The sequence below is a fragment of the Electrophorus electricus genome, chromosome 5 (genome assembly GCF_013358815.1).
Source record: "Electrophorus electricus isolate fEleEle1 chromosome 5, fEleEle1.pri, whole genome shotgun sequence".
Classification (NCBI taxonomy): Eukaryota; Metazoa; Chordata; class Actinopteri; order Gymnotiformes; family Gymnotidae; genus Electrophorus; species Electrophorus electricus.
In genome coordinates this window covers 3,985,426-4,004,910 of record NC_049539.1, presented here as the reverse complement: position 1 = coordinate 4,004,910, position 19,485 = coordinate 3,985,426, and the positions used below count along the sequence as shown (strand labels likewise).

The following is a 19,485-nucleotide window of genomic DNA, read 5'->3' as shown; positions in this document are numbered from 1 at the left end:
TATTATGTCAAATAAAAACAGCAGTTTTCAGGTATACACCACTTTCCTATAGACTGCGTGGCGGTTGTCGTATATGCAAACTAGACAGGGTTACTATTCAGTTATGATCATTAGCCTATAACCTAATGGAACACATTGATTTCTAAATAGCTACAAAGAAGGGAAACATAAAGGGGGTATAGTTTTACTTTTGTAATTTTAATTGCCTTCGGGTCATTCGATTTGTACTATTAATCATTTCTACTGAAATGCAACAATAAATTGAATAGTTAAGCACAAGGTTAGCCTTAATTGATGTCTAAAAATCCCACAGCAGTGGTAGGAGGCGACCAAAAATTTTACATCGATGTTCAGGGTTTAGGAGGAATATAGATATGCTATTGTAGTCTTTGCAGCTTCGGGGTTACGTAATCCTGAGCGAAGGTGGCTGGCAGCTCATCCGCTTGAGCGGCGTAAAAGGGCTGAGAACTCGACCGACTCGTGGCTTGCGCTTCATAAATGCGTGCGCGTGTTGGAGATGCATGCGCAGCTGCGGTGCACAGCCCGAGGGTGACGTCACGGCAGCGCTATCCGGCGCTATCATCTCGAGGTGAGACTCGCGAGGGTTGACCTTGCCTCTGAGTAAGACAGATAACGCTGCGGTTTGGATGGGACAGATAGCAAGCACTCGGCTGCACTTTTTTTTTCCAGAGCCGGGGTCAATTGTGTGACACCGTTACGATGGAGCGCCGGTGTCCAAATCGACATTTTGTCTACTCCAGTCTGGTTAAGTTGTAAAGGGCTCGTTAGTTAGCTTATCAATTGAATGAAAGGGGTGGTAGCTGTGATTAAAATTGTGATCCCCGTCCCATGTCTCTCTTGGGCGTTTTACTCATCGGTAATCACGTGGAGAAAGCACTCCTGGTCATCGAAGCTGCCTCGGCTGCTGGTGTGTAGATACCGTGCCGTCACGGGAGGACGCATCGATTAGCTGTCCCAGAGCCCATTCGGTAGAGGATCTCTGCCCTTTACAGATAGAGTGAGTTGCAGATAACTCAACCTCGGAGTCACAGAGAGCTTCCCAGATGAAGGGAGCAGCTCATGAGAATGTTTTAAGGTTATATGTTTTGAGACTCAGGGACCTCATTATGTGAATTAATAGTTCCTCAAGGTTAACTGTACAATCTTTTTTAGGAAGCAATTAATGATTGGAACAGAAAGACATTGAATGAACGCTGTTTTTTTGTTTTTTTTTAGGAGAGTTTTACCTATTTATCAAAATGGTGATCACTAGCAACTGATATGAAACATCACAAGTTAATCAACCTGTAATGCAGATTCTACACATTATTCATAATGTATGTGAGGAAAGAGATTAAAAAAAACCCCACAAAATGATTCGTCTTCACTTTGTCCTCTGTCCAGTTGCATTATCTACAAATCATACACACCCTAAAAGACTTCTTTCCTCCGCACGTGGGATGGCCTGACCCAAGGGTCTTTGAAAATCTTTTAAAAGGCTTGCATTAAGCATGACACAGACCAGCAACTCCAGACTTTCTTGACAGCTTCTCAGATAGGCAAAAGATTCAGGGGAAATTGCCAGTGTCTGTACCAGACAAAGGTCAGCCACACATGATCATTTTGTTCAACCAAACAAATGGAATTGTAGTTAAAAAAAGACTCTTGTGTGATGCATGATTGTTTGGGTTAGATTTAGTGTGGGCCCAAATTTATTTTATGGTAATGTTCACCACAAATTTCTGGTCAAATTAAGTGCTGATGGATAGCAGTACAAACCTGCCTGGCTCCTCCTCGGTTGTGTGTTTCACTAGATGAAAATGACTGACATTTTACTAGATTTCAGTTCAGTGGTGCAGTGACTTGCCACAAGATCAATGCCATGTGACTACAAGCTTGCTCCCTGGCTCGGGTGGGAGGGAGTGCCGTCTAACCCTGCTGCGGCCATCGTCCTGTGACCCATTCACCCAGGCTGGGTGCTCACTGAAACAAGTGCTTTTGATCCAGGACATAGTTGCCCTGTTCTCCGCTGTGATAGACTTAAAGGAGTCATTATCACCAGGCCAAACTGCAGTTGCACATCCAAGACATGGCTGAGAATCCAGACCACCCCAGAACTCTCCTGAAATTATGTTTTTCTTGGCTATATGAGATTTGGCACCTCCTCTCTCCCTACCCCGTGGCGTTGACAGTGGAGATAACTACATATCGATGTAGGGGGACGTAGTTAATGATTATGAGAGCAGACACAGTACTATATGCATACGCGCCCATCCAGGGCTGCCAGAGGGCGCAGGGCAACTCCCGTGACCATTTGTGAAGCGTGCTTCACCTGGATCTGCACTCCTGCAGCTATAAATCAGAATCACAGGATTGGCCAAGAGAATGTCTCATAGAACCCACTAATAACCCAGAGAGCACTGAGAGGTAAGATGATAATACTGGCCAGCTTTCCACCAATAAGTTATCTGTGACATTTTGAAGACAAACGTCTTATACTGTTCAGATTATTTTGCTTTATTTTTTTGTGTAAAAGTATATGCTGTAATCTGTATGGATGCTGTGTCTTGAATTGATGTGTTTCACAAAGAAAAAGTATTGTGTGAGTATGTGTGTGTGTGTGTGTTTGAATTTGTGCGAGTGTGTGTGCATGTGTGTGTGTGTTTGTGTGCTTGTGCATATGTGTGTGTTTCAGCATTGAGCCCATAGGGGACAGGCCTCTGCACAGTGATGGCAGATGTCTGTTGGGCTAGAGTGTGTGTGTGTGTGTGTGTGTGTGTTTGTGTGTGTGCTTGTGGCTGTTACTATAAGACAAGGTTATGCTGGGGCTAGTGGTACATTTAATGAACATTAAACTCCCCCCCACAAGTGATCCTCCTGGACAAATAGAGTGACTCAGCAGAGGGAGACAGCTGCATAATGAGCTCTGATTTTGTTTTCTAACAGCACTACAGTATACATGAACACACAGGCACTCTTCTTCCTATCGCTGTTTTTTTTCTGATTCTCTCTCCTCCTGGTGGGCTACAACAGTGCACAGTTTAATGTTTAGTGTTTCCTCTGCTCCAGAGCATTTGAGCTGAATTGGGCTTCAGAAGGGTTTGGTAGTTAACTGCTGAGTAGTACCAGTTGTGGATAAAGATGGCCCAATAGACCTCAAAGGGAACAGGCCTGAACTCTGTCAGCCTGACCTCATGGAAGATAACAGGTCCTTACAGGTTTGGGATCGATACTGTCACTGTCACAGTATGACCTCGCTGGTGGAACGTTCTAAACTCAGAAACACTTGGCAGCTTCACGGCCAGTTGGGAGCGGTTTGCACAAGCCCAGTCACTCAGGGGCTTTTATTTAATAATCAAACCCTGATCTGGGACCTATGACACAGTCATACGCAGGAGAAAAAAAAAAGAAGCAGAGGACTCAGCTAGAGAATGCTGATCACCATGAGCCAGCAAACAAGCCTACACACATAAGAAGCTACATTTAAACTGCGTTTAAACTCTGCCTACAGGTTAGTGCTTCCACTGACCCTGATGTACTGACAAGTTGGTATGACGAATACTCATTCTTCACAGTGTGTGTGTGCGTGTGTGTGTGTGTGTGTGTGTGCGCTGTCATCCTTTAAATCTATACAGTTTCAGGCCAAAGGGCAGGTCCATTCATCAACTCATTCACACAGCTCACCAAAATCTGCTGCATATGATAGAAAATATGCAGGAGCAGCACATCTTTCTGCACCTTCACTATGATGAAGGTAAAAAAAGAAAAAGCAAGCCAGACGTAAGACGAGATCGGGGCAGACGGACGACCTTAAACCCGAGATTGTGAAAGAGAACCGTTTTTGTTACGATTCATTATTAAGCATAAGAAAACACTTGGCACAGATATAAAGAAAGTGGAGATCAGGATTTCTTTTGGCAGCTGGAAAAAATATGTGCCTTATATTAGAAACGCAAGGTGCAACGCATACGAGAGAAGCCATCTGCAATGTGTGTTTTGCTTCAGCTTCCCCCCAGATCTGTCCTTATCGTTGCCATCATTGTCTGTTACCTCAGCACATGCTCTGTGGCATGGAACTAATGATCGTGGTTTATGTAAGCGGCATGGAGACCTGGGCACTGGCACGCACCGCTGCTAGAGGCTAGGGGAGGATAACGAAGCTGCGCCCAGTGGTTAACTAGATACTAGCTCCTAACTGCAGCAGCCGGTTAATTGGTCGTTTCTAGGGAATGTTTTGCTCGTGGTTTGTCTCCCCTTTCGTCTGTTTTGATCTCAGTTTTTTGTGTAGCTGCATATGTTATATTTAAGGTGTAATTGGCTGTGTTCTGTACACCTTTGTATGATTAGAATCACAAATGGCCAAATACTGTTTATTCCATTAGTGTTGTAAAACTCATTTTTACTGTTTTGTAGTTGCCTATAAAGCTACAGTGTAGCCTGCGCATCCCCATTTGTCTCGTTGAAACTAGATAAAGTGCACCGCGGTGAGTGCCGTGCATGCCTTAAGTGTTTCTAATGCTCTTGTGATGTTCTCCTAACTTGGTGCTATCAGATCTATAACAAACGCAGTATTATTTTGGAAATTAAAGTGTTATTAAAAATACAATGAATTTTTTAGAGTGTGAATGTTTTAGAGGGATCATTGTGGCACCAGTCAAGAGGATTCTTCAGGTGGTACTTAATAAGAAGTGTGACGAATATTACTCTGCACACGTTTAGACTTGCACCACATGGAAATGCATTTAAACTGAAGGTGTTTAATTTCACCCAGTCATGCCACGTGGGGCTCGTGAGACGATCCCGGGTATCAACAGTCCAGATAGCACTTTAGTCCGCCTCGTGCCAGCCACGCGCACAGGCCAGGAAACCTTTAACTCACCAGCTGTATTGTTCTCTGAAGGTCAGTGGCATTGGAGTGAAGAGAGAAGAGAATGAGATGACATGGTAGAGGGACCGCACGTAGAGAACGACCAAGCCGGTTCACCGCACATGCATTTACCGGACGTTAGGACCATGGCTTAGACGTGATATGGTGCTCAGGGAGCTCAAACCCACTCTAAAGGTCGTGCTGTTGTATTTGTTTGAGTAAATAGCTGAAATACCATTAAGCAGACCTCATAAAGCACATGATCCGCAGTTTCTGTTTTGCAGCTTAGAAGGAGCGTTCCTTTTAATGTTGTTTTTACTGGCAATGTTGAAAACAACTTTTTTCGAAAGTCTAACTGATTACATCATGTGACTTTGCAGTCCTTCTAGAGGTTTCAAAGGACTGGCTAATTAGAACAAAAATCTGTACTACAATGATTTGAGAAATTACTGCTATCTTTTAAGGGGGTATTTTCACTTAGTGTACCACATATATCTCAGTAATGATATATCCCTATAACAAATCCCAAATTCCTCTTTCTTGTTGCTCTCACCTGTAGTCATGGTTACAGTTTTCATAATGCCTGGCATTGACGCTACTAGGAACTGTGGAAGAATGGAGTAGAAGTTGACTGATATTGATGCACAATCTTAAACCACAGCAGCCGTGCACAGCAGCCAGAGGTAACATGACAAATTCTTATTACTTTGTGTCCTAATCTATTACTAACGCACAGCTAAATTACATCACTGTGGCAGCATGTTTAGTTGCTCGCCAAACAGAGCTGTCCTTTTACAGTTCATAAACCCACTTGAGGGTCAGGCTGCCCTTTTAAAAACTAGAAAGCTAAATAATGTTCCCCCGATATACATTGGCTGTAATTTACTGAGGCAGAGATGGCTCTGGATTGATTGTATTTGGGCTTACAGAGTCAGCTGAAAGGGTTGAGTGTGCAGTGAAAACCTGGTTTTAATTAGAAAAGGATGATGGTTGGTGAGAACGCAATGGATGAGGCTTGGGAAGGCGGAGATTTGAGCTTGGATCAAAGGAAAGATGAGGGATGACAAATATCCAAAGGGCCAGAGCCGGCTGGAATTCAGCGGGTAGATGGCCTATCCCCAAGGAGACGGATGGGGGGAGGGTTTCCATCCATCCATCTGAATGCTTTCCTTTGCTCCCCTTCTCTTTTGCACCAAGGAACAGTTCAAGCCTGGAAAATGAAAAACAGGTGGAGGTTACCAGCACGGCTCTTTGTGCGGGGCTGATAGCCTATGCAGGTGATTGTCTTTGCAAACGTGTTTTCCCGTGTTCACTTTTGTTGTGTATTGGGGCAGACAGCGAAGTAACCATCCTGGCATCCTCCAAACAATATGAACGCTTCGTCGACATGTGGCTTATGGCTAAGAGCAGCACTCATCCCGTCCTGTCCCCTTACATGTTTGCCCGTTTCTCAGCACCATCAGGTGCCTGCTGAACCTGGCCATGGTGGCAGGAAGTGGGAGCTATAGGGGCTTTGTCCTACACCAAGAATGGGCAGCACTTTCCCTGTGTTTGGGAAGCCTTCCCAGCTCCCACTGTTCAGCACTCTGGGGCTCGCTGTGTGCTCTCTCCAGCCAACCCCCAAGGCTCTTCTGGCGAGACTTGACTGCGTTTTCGAACTGCTGGAGAACCCGCAGCATGGATGAAGGCAGAGCCGCTGGATCATACAGTAATGTGACAGATGATGGGGTCTATCATTTGTTGGCTGTTTGCACAGGCAAATGGCATTTCAGATGGGATTAAGAATGTGGAATTGAATTTTGGCATGCTTACTCATTTTCATTATTTGATTACTACGCAGAGTGCAGGGTATGTGTGATACAGGTATGTTCCTAGTTGAGTTCTATGGTACAGTTTGTTTTCCTATTAAACTCTTATGGCTGAACACTCATCAGACATTAGGATAACAAACAAATTATTTTTACTGAACATGGGGGTTAAGATTTCGTGAAGATCTTTTAGGATATGGGATAACCTGCATCTCTGAGCCACTCCAAATCACATACTGTGAGAACATTTCTGACATACTTCCTGTTTGCAGCTTTGTCTGATTGGTGCCAGTGGACCTTCTGGAAGTAGCCGAGCAGTGGGGGAGATAAACGAATACCTATCTGCCTGCCCTAGTTCTTAAACAAGACCATATGAACAAAAGACATCTGGTCCACCAGAGTGAACATGAACATTTGGCTGCAGTTCCTAGAAGTTTATATGAGTTTTGGGGAGTACTGCTATTGCAAATGTTAAGTCTTGATTTCTTATTCTTTGCAATTGTTTGAGCTCTGTGAAGCTGTGGAGAAGTATGTGTATATGCTAATGGTTCAATAATATATGTTCCTGGTTAAATGGGCGTTTCAAGTACAGCATGGCAGTGACATTGTGTACGTGAGTAGGACATTTCTTAACTCAGTTCCTATGGAGATACTGTAGTGAGAATGCTGTTTGGTGTAAAATGAACATAGAGTACCACTGACTGAGGGAAAAGCATGACATAAAACAGGTACCTCACACCTACACAAAAAGAGTCTGCAGAGTTAAATCTGTCACATCAATAATCTTGTAAATGCTGCATTATGCCATAAATCCGTGATCCTAACAGTGTCTTTTTCAGTATTAGATCTTAATGCACAGAAACATCAGGAATCTCACTCTCTCAGCCTCTCACACGGCTTCAAAATGGGCTTGTTTAATTCTCAGAAGACTTTTTGTGGCACTGGCTTGAGGCTAACACAAGACTCTTAAAAACCTTTTAAGAGCGTAATTGCTTGAGCGAACGAACAGCGCAAGGGAAATGAGAAGACCCAAGTCAGCCATTTCAATTGGAGCCACATTGTGTATGGTTCCTCGTCAGCATCACTGTATCTCAGCAGGAAGTGTAATTTTGGAAGCGTTGTAACAGATTGCACTGTCACATTGCTGCTTTCCCAATATCCGGGCCCAGCTGGCGGCGTGCCATCTTCCTTTACTTCCAAAGCTGGAGTGTTCCAGTGAAAAGCTCCAGTGAAATTGCTTTTGCTGAAACCATTTGAAACCATTTTCCCCAAACCAGAATGCAACATACATGCCTAGTTACTATAAGATAAGGACTGAAAACCACACGACAAAACAATACATTTTTACAAGCTTCTAGGAGGTTTTTTTTTCCCCGCATGGCGATCAGGTGGTTTTTGATTTGGTGACACACCTGAGAACTGGTATCATATTACAAATTCCACCTTTTTTGAACTAGTGCATTGCTAATATATTCTGAAACTGAGAAATGAAGTGACCGTTTTGGATAATGGGGAGATTTTATTGAACAGGAAGTAATAATGGCTGCAGCTGCCCATTGAAGACGTAATAAATCACGTCAGACAGAGTGACTTATCATTATGGTTAAATCATTACAGCTGGCAGTGTATTATTGCTATATCTTTACAACCAGCCAAATGTATGTTTCCTTATGCAGGCGTACTGCGTGCATGCACGCATTTACACTTTGGAAAAAAGAACAAGCAACACAAATGTTTTATAATAAGTATATTTGTGACATATGTGTACATTTATATGTATGTTTATGAGTTTGTGCATAAGACAAGGGTTCTGAAGTAGTAATACTACGTAAGCTAAGGTATTCAGCATACAATAGGGATAGGTCATATTTCCAGCATATTTTATTCTGTGCACTATAGACCATCACCTTCCCCACTGTGAACACACCCACTCACACATACACACACATTTTGAGATAATTGGCTTTTTTTTCAGCAGAAGTGAGTGCAGTCACTGCTGCCTACAAACTGGCAAAGGCACATTCTTGCACCTTTTACAGTGACTCAGCTTATGCCTATAACGTATGCCACACTTATGCTGTCATATGGGCATTAAGAGGATTCCTTATTGCTGACAACAGGCCTGTTACCCACTTAAATGAAATCCAAGAACTACTATCAGCCATTCATGAATCTGAGCAGCTAGCAAAAGTGAAATGTTCAGCTCACAAAATTGGAACTGACTTCAATAATGCAGCAGATCAAGCAGCTAAAATGGCAGCAAAACATGGAGAGTTTTTAAAAATGATTTCAAGAAGTGAAAACCAAACCCCTTCATCTTACCCTGACTTGTCCATCCCGGGATTGATAGCTTTACAGCAAGCAGCCATCCCTGAAGAAAGATCTATGTGTTTGCAAAGGGGGGGGGGGGGCTATGACAAACAATCAGATCTTTTCAAAGTACTTTGACAGGGAAAGCGCTAGCGCCTGCCCAACTACTGCCTTTTTGTGCAGAGTGGCTCACGGGGTAACCCACTCTCACAGGGTAACCCACTCTCACAGGGTAACCCACCATAAAGGAGGGAAATGAGGTGAATCATCATGGAGGAAGACCGGTTTTCACCCGATTTATAACCCATGATTGATAATTTTATCACTAACTGCAATATTTGCAAAAAGCACAATTTGTGCCAGGCATTTCAGCCCCAAATAGGCTATATTCCAAGCCTATCAGGCCCATTTAAACACATTTACATGGACTTTATTGGCATGCTGGAAAGAAAAAAGAGGAGAAGGTACTGCCTCATGGTGGTAAACAGATTCACTAGATGGATAGAAGCCTTTCCATCCAACCACAGTGATGCACAGACAGTTGCTCAGTGCTTAGCAAGGGAGATTATCCAGAGATTTATTATTTACTTCCATTTAGTAAATAATGTGATTAGCTGTCTGACAAAACAACTAAGTATTAAACACAAGCTCTTCAGTGTGTACGACTCACAATCAGTGGGAATGGTGGAGAAAGCAAATGGGAAAATCAAATCCAAACAGGTGAAACATGCCAAGACACTGGATTGAACTGGGTAGCCTCATTACCCCTTGTCCTGATGGGTATGTGGTGATCAAGAAATCATAGCACACATCCAACATCACATGAAATGTTCACTGGAAGACCAATGCTGATTCCTTACGCACATCTGAGTAATTGCACCAACGGTTGGACCAATTGGAGACTCGGCCAGAATACAGAACCAATTTCTATACACCAATCTCTGTATCACCAGGTGAAGGAAATCAATTTACCCCACAAAGAACCAGTGAAACCTGACAGCCTGACGAAGATGGGTGACTGAGTCTACGCGAAGGTGCACAAGCGGCGCAAGAGGCGGAAGAAACCAAGGGTCCAGTGAAAAGTAATCCTAGCAACAGCTACAGTGGTTAAAGTAAAAGGATCCAACTCATGGAATCAGCCACTGTAATCCATCTGAAGAGTCTGGTAGGTTTGTGAATGAGGTAATTGAACTCGTCCACTTCTGTCATCCACCTCTTGTTAGGAGTTTTCATCTCTGCTCATGTTATCTAGAAATTACACCATTTATAACTAGAGATTATGGGATATAAGCAAATTATGAGTTACACTAGGCATTTTACATAGGAATTCTGTAAACTCCGAATTGGGTTTTGGATTAAATACAATTACTGAACATATAAAGTAAATTGTTAACAGAAATCTTGGGTTCCAGGTCTCAAATGTCCTCTAATGTACAACATAAACAGATGTTTATGTTAAGCAGGTTTGCAATTGTTCCATGTATGAATTATTCAAGCATATCCTTTTCAGAACATTCTTTAAGAATATATGCTTAGAAGTGTAAAACAATGATCTCTTCTGTTTTTAGGGGTTTCTTTTCAGGACATTCAACCCAATCTGCAATGTTTCCTCCACAAAACCTACTGTACAAATTGCGAGATCTGTTTTTCATTAGGTCTGAGCCCTACCGAATGAAGGCTGTATGCAGGTGGCTTTGATCCAGTTTTTTTGTTTTGTTAGATGCAGGACCTCTACTTTGAATGTAAATTTAATTGCAATTTACAATGCATGTTTCTGTTATAGATTTGTTGTAGAATGCTCATTATAAGCAATCCCTCCAGGAGTTAAGAGCTTAAAATTTATAGGCCTTCTGGAAACCATCCAACTTTAATTTTCTTTAAGTGTGTTTATTTATTTATTTATTTATTAACGTGATGGCAAAAAGAGGTTTTGCCATCCCTTCCTCACACTATTGTTGTGGGTGGTACCAGGCAGGACACACCACATCCCTGGTTTTTCAACAGCCTGAAGATAATTCTCAAAAGATTCAGTCTGAAAGGTTTGTACTGCTGGACAACACACAGCACAACCTCAAACTCCCACTAAAATGGATTTTCAGGATCCACTAAAAGGGTTTCTGGTTATAACAGAGACCCAAGTCTCTGCTAGAGTGTCTTGCATGTCATGAGTTCCTGCCCACTTAAGATGTGGTGAATCTGTCAAGTTTTGCAAGCACTCCACTGCAGTGACTGAATTTTATGTTCAGCCATTCTTGTATGAAGAAAGTGAGCTGCCTTAGAGATTAGAGTATTTCCCTCTTTTCCCTGAAGTATGTGTTTATTGTTGTAGTTCCTTAGAGAGGGTGGCGGCTTGTAATATGGGATTGAATAAACAATAATATCTCCTGCTGTGTAATAACACATCCCTTTATTAATTGCAACACCTTTTTAGTCCAGTATATAAAAACATGACAAGCAAAATGTTGCCTGTCCACAACTTTGCCTTCATTGTAACCTCAGTGTTTATTTTTCTCTTTCTGGCTTTAATGGTCCCATGGGAGCAGAATTCATTGGCTTGGCCACAATCACTTTCTATAACCTGAAAGTGGAGCCACGGGCACGGGCATTGTTTTGGTCGTCTGCAGCTTCGGTTGTGTTTAGCCATTGGTTGTGTGTTTGTTTCCAGGACATCATTCTTCTCAGCCATTCTCCTCAGTGCATACTGGTAATTACAGCTGCTGATCTGTGGATGCCTAATAAACAGCTCGTTGAAATTCTTTAAGGATGGAAACCTCAATGATCCAGCTCCAGCACCAAACCCAGCTACAGTCCCAGTCCTAGCACCAGCTACAGCCCCAGCCCAACTACAGTCCCAGTCCCAGACCCAGTCCCAGCTACATCCCCAAACCCAGCTACAGTCCCAGCCCCAGCCCCAGCTACAGCCCCAGCCCAACTACAGTCCCAGTCCCAGACCCAGTCCCAGCTACATCCCCAAACCCAGCTACAGTCCCAGCCCCAGCCCCAGCTACAGCCCCAGCCCAACTACAATCCCAGTCCCAGACCCAGTCCCAGCTACATCCCCAAACCCAGCTACAGTCCCAGCTCCAGCCCCAGCTCAAGCTACAGCCCAAGTCCCAGCTACAGCCTCGGTCCCAGTCCCACAACTGGTCAAAATAGCAAAAAAAAATGTTCAGACTTTGAATAATGCCAACCCCCCCCCCCCCAAAAAAAAAAACAACCATGGTCATATTTGTTTTTAATCACAGTACTAATGCTGCAGCGGCTTCACTCAAGCTGGAGAAGGCGCTGCAGCATTTCTTTGCTATTTTGACCACTTGTCATTTAAATGCTCTAAATGACAAGATTTAGAAATGTCAGTCGTATATAGACTAAAACATCTCAACTACATTTGTCTACCTATCTTTGGACATTTGCAGTGATATCTTTTATATATATATATATATATATATATAAACTGATGACATGTACATGTCTTGATTGGGTTGCTTGTATTGAATTGCCTGCTGGGTCTTTATGTGCTACTTTTTGCCCGAGGGATCATGCAATTCTGCATGTACTCCAGTTCCTGGCATGCACAGAGAGAAGCATAAAAAGCTTTAATCTCAGGTCGTGACAGTATCCGTGAGGTTCAGATCATCTGTCTTGGCTTCCGAGGCTGCTTCTGGATTTAGTGGACTTTCTATGTCACTGGCTGACAAGGTACACATTCACTCCTGACATTAACCGTCTGGTGATGGCTGTTAGAAAGCTGTAAATAACCTTGAGGCTGCATCCTCTGTTGGGATATACATTTAGATAAATTTACAGCTTCTAGGATTTCTGCGAAGAGAACATAGAATGCTACCTGAAACACTGGGTCATACCGAGAAGGCCAGTTCATTTCAAAGTTTCAAATGGGGTTATCTGGTATGTGGATATTCAGGAAACCATGTTAGCTGACCCATCAGCATGGTGGTCTGGCCAGGATTTCCCTTTAAATGTTTATACGGTATAAGGATATGAGTCCTCATTCATATGCCGCAAGAAGCCTGATAAGGTAGGGGGCGTAACCTGCCGAGACCTGGATCTGAATGTGACAGTATTGTTAATGAGCCATAAGCTAAATGCTCTGTGAATACATTAATACATTAGCGCGGCACAGTTCTCATCGCAAATGCAGCTCAGCCAGAAGGGCCCACCGCGGTGTTCGCCTGCTCAAGTGTCTGCAATAATGATGATCTCGTTGTACTTCATCTTGTAAATGCCGACATTTTCAACTAGAGCTGCAAGAAACCTGTAAAAAAACGTGACTCTCCTTCTCTCTAATCCGGCTCCTGAAGTAATTGGATAATGGGACATCTCCGGTGCTACAGCAAGGAAAACCCTGAACACTGGTGTATTATGGCCCATCAGGAGTATGGCGTAAAACCACGGTAGACTCTAAGCTGTGTAGATAAAACTGACAATAAACTTCTCTTCTATGACAGTAGCACAAGGTTTCTTCAACATTTGACTTAAATTTCATGCCTAGCCAGATTTCTCTCATACCGACAAGGTTGGTTTACATTAGCATGTTTGAATGTGGTAAAGCTGGTAAGCTTTCAAACATATCAAACATATCAATGTCAAAATAATGCGAAATGTAATTTGGTTCAGTTAGTTCAAGGCAGCGTGGCCAGCACTTCCAGCTCAAGCCAGAGACCTAGCCAGCATTTTTTCCTGAATGCCGTGAACACAAGCACCTCTGTGCTATTTTTTTCCTCCTCAGGAGTTAGTTCGGCTCTGTGCACCAGTTCGCTGACCATTTCTTAATCCTTGGGCTGTTGATCTTTAATGAAGCTACAGGGGAATTGTTTTTACGGTTAATGTACAATTTCAGAACTACGTTCTATCGTGCCATAGTATGCAGCCATCATTAATGCGTTTTATACTTGAACATTTTCAGAGATGAGACTGACCTGACAGGCTTTATAGTCGCTTCCAAGCACTTTTCAGTTCTGAGTTTGCTTTTTCAGAACTCTTCACATACTTGGCACAACAGCACTCTAAGTGGACCAAACCATAAATAATACTTTCCTTGCACAAAACACAAAATTCATTCAGGGAAGCTAGTTTCCAAAATCTTGCATTTGTTATCCATTCAGTCTCAACTTCCAGCAAAACTGCATTTCTAGTTCTAGTTCTAGAGTTACATTTGAAAATTATTACACTCCAAAATGTAACATGAAAATGCCCAAAATTGTGACTTCACAACAATACATTGGTTCCTGGCAAAGCATCAAGCCAGAATGAGGCACTGCAACATTGTTCCTGTTGAAAGACTCAAAACAAGGAACACAAGCACCAGTGCCCAGGTAAGACGTCTGCTTCTGTCAGTGTTGGTGTGCACAAAATGTAGGACGGAGCAGGAAACAGCTCTCATAGGACAAAGGATACAGCCATATTGTTCTCATAAACATCTGCTCTATGCTTTCAGCGAGTTCTTTCAGCGAGTCGTGGAACTAGAGGCCAGCCTCATCCTCCTGTGCAAGAAGCTGGCTTCAATATGGCCAGAATAGCGACGGACACAGTGTTCCAGGACAGCAAAGAAGCAGCATCTGTGAGCAGTCTCATATGCTGGATTGTTGATACACAAATTCCGAGTCAGGCCGTACAACACAAAACACCTGACGAAGGATTCTGTGCCTGGATGGCGCCTGAGTAGGAAAGTGGGTAGTTGCGACCACACATGCAAACCTTTGTGATTGTGAGGGATAATTGTCCAGTCCAGGGCTGTCACAGAACGGTCTGCAGCCCATCCATGGATAATGTCTTTTCCTTCGTCAATACTAGCCATTCTTTAATCCTACAGAGGAATGTGTTTACTCATGGATTTGGAAAGTTGACGATCCTGTCCAAATGATAAAAGACATAAACATTTAATTTACCTGTGGTGTTTTTTTTTTCAGTTTTGTAATAGGTTTTTTGACAAAAGCAACCTTTCAACATGATCAACTAAAACATTTACAACACTAAACACTAAACTATTATGCAAATGATTATTTACTACTAACATATTACTATTAACATCGTAAACATAAAGTAGTAGTCCAATGAAATGGTGATGGTTGCTAGTGATTTTTAGATATGACTTCATTTTGATGTTAGACAAAACTAGGACTGGTGTTTCAATATATATATATATATATATATATATATATATATATATATATATATATATATATATATATATATATATAGATATATATTGTACATGCTTGCGGTGTAGTTGTTTAGGCATGTTTATAGTTGGGTTGTTTACACGTCTGCGGCGTTTTTGGTGGTTGTAGGGAAGGGTAGCGCATTTTGAACATTTTGGGCACCTGCATGTGTGTGGAGAGAATAGTATTTACAAGTTTTGAAAACGTGAATTCAGAATAAAGAAATGCTTGTTAGCAATTTTAAAAAGTATGCTGGAGGCTTAATGCTCCGCAAATACAAGACCAATTCTACTCTTTACTGGATAAAGCGATTCCAGACGGAACAAACAAATAGCCTGCGCTAAACAGCTAGTCCAAAAAACTCCTTTTTTTCTATTTGGAGTGAATGATCATGTTGATGGAGTCTTGTGCCTGGGGAAGTTTTCCAGTAATCATAGTACATAAAACCACTCTGTCACTCCGAGACAATGATTAACTGTTTCTTCCCCCCAGCCTCTACGTTTTTTTGTTTTTTCGGAGAAGCTTCGGGTCGTTTTCAGGATACAGATTGGGCTTGTAGCTTCATGAAAGGCAGTGCTATTCCTTCTAACTGAAACATCACTTGTCGCCCGCACCTGAGAAATGTGATTACAGGCAATGTTTTGGGTCCTACAAGGATCTTCCAGACTAATGTTTCCCCTACACCATGGAAAGGATCGGGGATTCGAGCTAACTAAACATTGCCCACGGCTCTTCAGTCGATAGCCATCTCCACGCAACCTGTCATTTTAATTAGTGCTTCGCTGACTCGGCGAGCTTTCCCGTTTCGAAATATAGCTGGATTCCGATTCGCTCTTTTTTAAACTTGTGTAAATCAAATCCGTATTGACCCGGTGGTGCTGAGGGCTTAAGAGGCGCTGGCACAAATCGATATCCCCCACATCTGAGATGGGATTCAGCTACCCCCGCTCCTCCCGTCTGTCACGGCAATGCTCCGCCGCTTTCCACCGTACAAAAACTCGCCCTGCAATTAACGCCCTCGCTGCCGATTGTGACCGAGTGTTTTCACGTTATTCTTCCCAAAGTGTTTTATAAAGATCAATTGCTGCGTATTGATTACGCCCAGAGCCACGTTTCCCGAACTGCGGTTCACTGTTTAGAAGAGATTGTGTAGGTAAAAACAACACGGCGAGCTATTCGCGCTGCAGTGACTAACACCGCAGGCACGCTACAGCTGTCAGCTGGCGCTACCGATGGTCCCCTTTGTTCCTATACAGCTGCGCTTAGACACAGAGGTGGAGAGCACGACTACAACGCTCTACTTTTCAGTACCATTTTTATTATTATCGGTACCAGTTTTATTATAATTCACTCTATGAGCAAATGACAAAGGACATCTGTAAGTCGCTCTGAATAAGAGCGTCTGCCAAATACCGTAAATGTAAATGCATTATAGATAACTTGATTATTTACACCTTTAGAAACATTCCACCACGATGAAAAGAAATGGGTTCTATTTTTTATTTATCCAACACTTTGTCATTTTCAGATTTGTTTTTACACAAAAATGACTCGGATTTTTGTGCCATAGGCCATATATAATTCGCGCTCAGATTCAACAGGTCTATTGTATATAGGTATACTGTAGAATGTATATCTTAGCCTAGGACTAATGAATTATTGGATGAAGGGCTTCCATCTTTAAATGAGTAATATTAGATTAAGGTAATTCTAATTTTACTTATGCATTTGTGTACTTCATCACATCTTAACTGCACTGTTTAGACACAGCATGCCTGCTTCAAATATGAGCATGAATTATGAGGTCTGATATCACTACTGATAAATTGTAAGATGATTTATTGGTTCTGTGAATGGCCTGCCTGTAATTTCCATACCCTGTTTTACAGTAAGGCACACTATGAAACTGCTTAGAAATCACTCCTGCATTCATGTAGTTACCATGTAAAGGCACCAAAGATGTTAATTAAAATTCAACACTGGCCCATAAAATATTTCTCTAGGGAAGTGAAACACCCTTTGGCATGTAAGACAGGTGGGCTGTTCTACAGCACTCCTGCCACAAATGGGCTTTTATGGAATCTAGAGATGGGGCAGTACAGTTTTAATGTCAAGACCCACATCAGTGTTTAATTAGCAAGTGTTTGCCTTGGAAACGAGGCTCTGGTGTGGAGCGTTTGACTCTGTTACTGACTGTCAGATATGAGGTAGGAGAGTTTTCCGCCTGTTCATTGGTGATGCCATTCCTAGATGTAGAAAGTTTCCCTCAGAAAAATCCCAGTCCTTGGAGTTAAGTCACGTACATGCGTCCACTGTGGCATCTATTAGGCTGTTTTTTAAAAATCTTTGGCTGAATTAAATGTACTCACTTTGTCCAATTATATAAAGGAGCTTGTCGGTCAAAGCTGTGCAATGTCTGTGACGCACAATGATCAAGACAAACCTTTTCAATTGTTTGCTGTTAGAATAGTGGAAAATGGAATAGCTCGTATTAGAAACATGATATTTCAAAAATATATATGGAGGCTCATTAGGTCTACACTTTAGCTTATTATCAAGGATTACACACTGTTCAAACGGCTGCACACCATTTTAAATCATTTTGACGACAACCTCAAAGGGTAGGAAGTCAACTGGTAAACATACAAAACATCAGAGTTTTGAGCAATTGAATTAATTATCAATGCTGTTGGGTTTCATCTAAAAAAAACCACTAAATATGGTTCATTAAGATAATAATTTTAGTTCTAGTTTTAAGTAAATCTATTCCATTGAAAACGAAACATAACAATGTTTAATATGAAAACTGAAGCCTTTTTTTGTTTCTATTATCTGATTGGTCCAGATTTGGCATGACTGTGATGTTGATATGCTGATGAACTCTCCTCCTGCATCAGTGTTTTAAGTGAAAAGAGACTCTGCTCTGGAGTCAATAACATCCCTGCTACCTCACAACTCCGCTTCTTTATTAGCTGTTAGTGCAGTTTAAAGTGTATGTGTGTAGGTGAGAGAGAAAGAGTGAGATCGAGAGAGAGAGAGAGAGAGAGAGAGAGAGAGAGTGAAAGAGGGAGCTAGAAAAAGCACATTAGTTCCTAATCTGGCAAAGGTCTGATGGCTGGGTCTTGACAGGCAAGTGTTGCATTAGCTTGCCGATAGCTGTAGATAAAGTGGGGGGGTGGGTCTCTGAGAACAGAAACTCGATCCATCAAAGCTTCCTCACTGGAAGAAGAAGAAAAAAAATGCTTTTAATAAACACTTATGGTCAGGAGTTCCGCGAGAGCTGCACTACACAATGGCTGCCTTTTCTGTGTGTGCGATCTCTCAGTGATTTGTAGCAGGACCATTCATCTCTATAATCAATAGAATCCTCATTAACGTTCCACTGAACTCCTGATCACCTGGTTCACTTACAGTATAGGTTGGCATTTGAAGAGTCCTGACCATGATGAAATGTCGGGAGAGTGATAGAAGAAAGGACTGTAATGCAGTGAATACACTTATCTTATTAACAGAACCTGCAAAGTAAACAAAACGGAAGTATTTTCGTGTTTACAAAATCAGAAGAACAGCATGGTAAGAGTTTGCAGTATTGCACCAAATCAGCTGTTATAATGGCATTAAATGTTGAGTGTTAATTATATGGTGAGCTGTGAGCTGAAAAACTACCTTTCTTTTTACGCTAGTCAGAGCAACACCAATTACCATTTGTGAAAGAGTCTGTTTGTTATCCAATGCATGTACATGACATATTTTTAAATCATGGGAAATCACATTCCAGGAGATGTCTGAAACAATAATCACTTAAGCTAGGCACTTCAAATAAGCCAAATGACCTACCTGAATTACCTACCCACCCACACACACACACACACACACACACACACACACACACACACACATACACTTCCTCCCATTGCTCAAGATCATTACTGTAAAAAGGCCAAATGACTCACCTGCATTAACTCTACACACGCATGCATGCACGCACATGAGTGCGCTCGCACGCACACACACAGACACACACACACACACACACACACACACATTTTCTCCTCATAGCTCATGATGATTGTTGGAAAAAAGGAAAGGTTTCACCAAGCAAGCAGGGTGTCCCACATGGGTCCTGTCACTGTACCTGTCTCTCCTAGGCTGAGATGCCTGGATGAGAGGGTCTCCAGCTATCACAGCTCACCTGTGATCCAGACATGGGTTCCTTCCCAGGCTGACGCCTGCTTGCCTTAACAGGGGGTGGGAGAGATGGTGGGTGATGAGGCGTTAGCCAGGGCAGAATGACAAACAGGGATTCAGCAGGAGAAATACG

General features: G+C 42.4%; 1 long non-coding RNA gene across 1 annotated transcript in view; it reads right to left on the bottom strand.

The window, feature by feature from the left end:
* Positions 1-16,720: 16,720 nt before the first annotated feature.
* LOC113578817 overlaps positions 16,721-19,485 on the bottom strand; it is a 4,661-nt gene continuing 1,896 nt past the window's right edge. Inside the window, exons 3-5 of the long non-coding RNA XR_003410798.2 lie at positions 19,300-19,401; positions 18,576-18,679; positions 16,721-18,383 (exon numbers count right to left, since the gene is read on the bottom strand). This is a non-coding gene — a long non-coding RNA (uncharacterized LOC113578817). The remainder of the gene's footprint in view (positions 18,384-18,575; positions 18,680-19,299; positions 19,402-19,485) is intronic.